The 5,173-nt window shown below is 33.8% G+C and overlaps 1 long non-coding RNA gene across 5 annotated transcripts; it reads left to right on the top strand.

Annotated features, from left to right (window-relative positions):
- Positions 1-1,940: 1,940 nt before the first annotated feature.
- LOC132037054 (uncharacterized) lies at positions 1,941-5,082 on the top strand. Of its 5 annotated transcripts, none has more exons than XR_009409755.1 (4): positions 1,941-2,056; positions 4,059-4,168; positions 4,283-4,353; positions 4,445-4,922. It is a non-coding gene; the product is annotated as an uncharacterized LOC132037054 (long non-coding RNA). The 5 variants fall into 5 exon arrangements; XR_009409754.1 differs by lacking the exon at positions 1,941-2,056 and adding an exon at positions 3,789-3,897; XR_009409756.1 differs by lacking the exon at positions 1,941-2,056 and adding an exon at positions 3,892-3,974.
- Positions 5,083-5,173: the final 91 nt, after the last annotated feature.

Here is a 5,173-nt window from a genome sequence, read left to right as displayed (position 1 = left end):
TCCTGGTTGCAAGGACTGAGTTCCTGGTTGCTTATGTTGGATGCCTAAATGCACGCAGGATGTGAATTGAAGAGAGTAACTTTTGTTGTTTGGGCATGTCTCCTTGGACATGATCCTGCCTATGCAAGATCCTTCAAATTATTTTTAATAAAACAAAAGATAGGTTCCATTAAACAGTGGGGACTAATCGGGAGATTAGAATCGTTTTATGGAAGCAGAAGTGCATCTAAGATTTGACATATCCACAACGGAGAGGGTGTTTGGATTGATTTATCTTAAGCTCTTTTTTATTTTTGTGGTTTGAGAAAGATAAAAAGTATTTTTAAGCACTTACTTATAGGCTAAAAAAGTACAAAAATAAGCTAAAAGTCAAAAGGCAAAGTTGGGTATTCCCAATTTATGGTTTCTAGATTTTAGTTTATAAGTTACTTTTAAAAAGCCAATCCAAACGCCCTATGAATCTGTCTTGTAGATATACAAATGTCAGTAAAGATGGCTGGTCATGCAAAGATTAGAGTATTGGAAACAATTATACTGGTCGGAGCGTGTAAGTAGCACACAAAAAGAAAAAATGAGAGATTGTGTGAGATGGTTTCGTTATTTGCATCTCAACAAATGATGAATGGTGCAAAAAAAAGAGTCGGGATTAATGACGCGAAGAGTAGCCAAAATGACTGAAGTAATGGCCGAAAACTAAGTTTACAAATACTACCTTTAACGCACTTCTTATGCGCTATAGGTGACTAGGCTAATGACCCTCCATTAAAACCCATTACCCGAGCTTTAAAAAATTTAAAAAATAAAATAACTTTTTTTTAATAGTGCATTAAACAAATGCATTATGCAAGCCCAAAAATTTCTAAACCATCAACAAGACTCCCAGTCATTGACAATTCTTCATGACTATGTAATGCAAACCCATATCAAATTATAGGTAAGTTTTACACAAATAAAAAATATGATTTGTGTCTTAATTCTAGACATAAGACGCTTATGCGTAAAACTTCCGAAATAAGTCACTTACGTGTAAAACTTTTCCTACTCTTTCATGTTCTCAAACAGTCGAATGATTTAATTAATAGAAAATCTTTAATTATAATTTTGTTTGTGCTCAAACATGTGCTCAAATAGTCGAATGATTTACGAGTAAGACAAAAATACAAGAAAATGATTTTAATTGATGGAAGCTCTATAAATAATTGTATATATCATGGATAAAATTTGAGAGAATAAGTACTAACATATTTAATTTAATTTAAACTATTAATAAGTGAAGCTTTTGTAGTAAGACGAAGGGTATTCTGGGAATATTGATAAAATTTGGACTAATTGAATTTCCCGTTATGCCCTTTGTAACAGCAGCTGGCTTCAAGTAGTGATAATGCGTGTATCCCATTTTCCCAATCGGAAGGTGCTCTCTTCTTTTTCGAGACTCATCTCACTTGTGCTTCTCTCTCTGTTTCCCCCATGGTTAGCATCTCTCTTCAATTGTAATCCTACTGTCTGTTTTATCAGGATTATGCGGCAGACTGCTTAGACTTTCTAATTGTGGAGTGCATGCATCTCTATTCTTTGTTTGTTTAATGCTATCGGTTACTGCTAATGAGATTTTGGTGGGCATTTGGTGCTATGTATTCCCTTTTTATGGATACTTCTTGTTGGATGTCTACATGCATGTGCATTTCTCTGTCTGATTTACACACTGGTGCAATGATGGTGCTTGGTACTATGGCTAAAAGGCTAAAACTTCTGAATACTACTACTACTGCTACTGCTGCTACTACTATTTTTTTAAAAAAATTCTGTTCTTTCAGGTGTTCTACAACCTCATAATTGAGGTGCAACTAATGGATTTCGTTATTATTTTTTATAAGCTTAGTTGATATTGAGGTGCAATTAATGGATTAATGCTCTCTGTTTTTTCCTGTGTTGGCTTGGCTGATTGATGGTTGCAGGTAAACGGGTTGATTTTGGCTTTAAAGCGAGATCAAATCAGAGTACAACATTTAGTTTGAAAGCTGGCTAGAGAACTCGCAGGAATGTGAGATTTTTGCTTGTACGAAGTAATCCCTTTTTTTCACGATTATTGTGTACCGCTAATTTATTTCAATTTGGAACAATTGTTTCCATATTGATAAGGCTCATTAGACATTAGACCCTCTTTCCTTGGAAAGGAGCTTCCTTTAAGATAATTCCTCGAACAATGGTGATCGGAATTTCACTAATATATACTAAATTACATCATAACTCTCTACAATGAGATCGTGCGTCACTGATTTTCTTTTAAACTTCTAAGCTTATCTGAATGGACAATTTTGCTTTATAATCATCTGGTATGGAAAATTCCAATGGCCCAACTAATTTGGATTCGCGTCGAATAGGATCCATAAGATGGAAACATAAAAGGGAAACATTCCCAGGGCTCGAACTCTAAATAATTAGTTAAAGGTGGAGCGATTTCATCCATCTCACCACACCCCTTGATGGTATTCAAAAATGACAGTTGAGTGGGATAAACTTCCTCTATGTGCTAGGTCTAGAAAAACGTCAAATTATATAGGGTTCATTACACAATTTTATTTTAAAAAAAGGCAGCCTGGTACACTAAGTCCCGCTATGCGTGGGGCCCAGTACACAATTTTATTTTGATAGATAAAATTTAAAGTCGTGATACTACAACATATGATCACTTGATCATTGATAATTCCCAGGGATTTTTTCTCTTTTTCATCAACGATCCTTTTGTGAGACAAGAATTATTTTCTATTTGACCCACAAAACAAAATCTATTTCAGTTCATCAAAAAAATTATTGCATTTGATGTCATCACCTGCTTGCTTCTGAATTAATGGAGTACTGAACTGAATAAGCACTGAAAGAACAATAATGAAAACTGATAAGTTGGAAGCGAGTGAGATAGATGTAATGTAATGTATAATCAGGGGCGGACCTACATTGGGTCAAGGGGATTCAACTGAACCCACTTCGCCAAATGTTTTGGCTTTTTACATGTATTAATTCATTGGAAATTGTATATATAAATGAAATGAACCCTCTTGCAAGATTGGAAAAGCGTAGCTCAGTTGGTTAGCGGGTTCATTTATAACGAATGGGCCTGAGATCGAGCCTCGGTGTAGTCAAAATCTCTAAACTTTTTAGTTTTTAAATGTCACGAGTTGGTTAGCGGGTTCACTTATACATGTAGACCATTATAGTCCTAGACACCTAGTCCGTGGGAGTAGCGGGAGTAATACTTTTAGTTCAGTTTTCCTTTCAAGTTTATTATTTGAGAATTATATTGAAATTGTAAATAATAATTGAGATTATATATTTATATCTCTTAGATAGTACTACTTGTTATTGTACTTGGTTTAAATTCTTTAGTAATCTACAAAGTTGTGTATTTTTTTCTTCTTCCATGGTATACACGATGGTTAGGTTAGTGTGCTTTTATTTATTTATTTATTATTTTACTATATTTTTATTTTATTTGTAGTTTTCCAAAATTGCTACATTTTTATTGTTATTTATAGGAGTAATACTTAACATTTTAATTGCAGATATGTGGAAATTTCAATCTTTTAAAAACTTAATATATGTTTTGTCTAATTATTTATTCATTTTTAAATTGAACACCTCAAAACGATATTCCTTTTTTAAATTACTTCTTCATTTATTTTAGAATTATAAAATACCACCTCCAAACAAATTTTCAGGGGTATTATGGGAATAGAAAAAATATGATAATTATTATTATCGACAACTATCGTGGTTCATTGTAACTTGAAACCTACATGTGGACATTGGACCAGCAAGTGGACTATTACAACTGCTATAGCCCTATAAGCATGTCCACTAACTTTTCTCAATATTATTGCACGTCCTAAATCATTTAAAGTTAGTCAGCAATTTGATCCATTGTTATTTCTTCATTTACGTCCATATCATTAACTGATTTATTGTCGTTCAGAAAAGTAACTACTATGTTGCTGTTTCTTTTAAGTTTAAATTGTTCTATGCATACCAAGTTTAAAATGTTAATTGCCTGGGATGATTAGGTGTATTGACGACATGGACCAACATCCAGATCAATCCGTTCTCTCAAAGTTGCCTCATGGCGTCAAGTCCCACTTGAAGCAATCTTCACTAAGTTTGGCAGATGACATGGGTAAGCCGGTCATACTCCGTTCAAGTTGATTGAGTTAAATTTCTTCAAGTCCCTTCCCCTATCTTCTTGTTTATGCATTTCCGTGTGTGTTTCAATTTATCTATGTCGTTGCAGAGCTAAAAGAGTTTCTGGAATCCCAGATTAATGGTTATGCATTACTCAAAAGCATCTACAAGTAATAAGAGGTTTGTTGCTAAATCTATTCACTCATTAGATTAAACAAAAAATCCCGAATTTATTTTTAATCGCAAAGAGTTGTGCCTCTTTCTGTTTCAGATCTGCTATGTTAAATACTGAAAGGAGAATTATTTCTTGAGGACGAGAATAATTTTGGACAGGGGTATACTAAAGAAAGCTCACGGTGGTCAATCGATCAACTTCTTGGTATAAAGAAAGAAATACGAATTAAAGAACAATAAGAAAGACGTACTTAGAGTAGATGGGAGTAAGCAGTAAGCACCTCTTACTTTTTACTGGTTTGTCCGATTCCACATATTAGAATTGCATTGTAAGTTGAAAAAAATGTGTACTGAAATTCTATGTTGTTGAGAATTACTTCAAAGCTTGATTCAATGGTAATTCCTTCTTGGTTTAGAAAATAGTAGAGTCTGCTACACTTCTGGGTTGTTGAGCCATCTCAATGTATGTGTGCTCAGTATAGGTTATTGATGTCTATATTTTCCCTCATTTATTACTTTTGAACTCAGTAGTGCATTAAAAGATTGGAAAGACTGTTAAAATGCTGATTTGGTCCATTTCAGTGCTACTTATTTTGAGGAACCAAGAGACAAGAAAATGACTACAACTGCTTATTCAAGCAACACATCCTTAAATTCTTGGAGTGTTTGTAAGCTTATTCTTCCATGTCCCTCTCTGTTTTGCTTCTGCCTTCTCTCCTTTGATCATCATGTTGTCTTTAATAAGGAGATCTTTCCAAAATTTAATGCCTCAAGTTTGGCAGCTTGATTTAAAGTGGATTAGTGTTTTAAGGCGAAAATTGGGGAA

The sequence above is a fragment of the Lycium ferocissimum genome, chromosome 11 (genome assembly GCF_029784015.1).
Source record: "Lycium ferocissimum isolate CSIRO_LF1 chromosome 11, AGI_CSIRO_Lferr_CH_V1, whole genome shotgun sequence".
NCBI lineage: Eukaryota > Viridiplantae > Streptophyta > Magnoliopsida > Solanales > Solanaceae > Lycium > Lycium ferocissimum.
The sequence above is the reverse complement of the archived record's forward strand: the minus strand, read 5'-3'. Positions and strand labels throughout refer to the sequence as shown.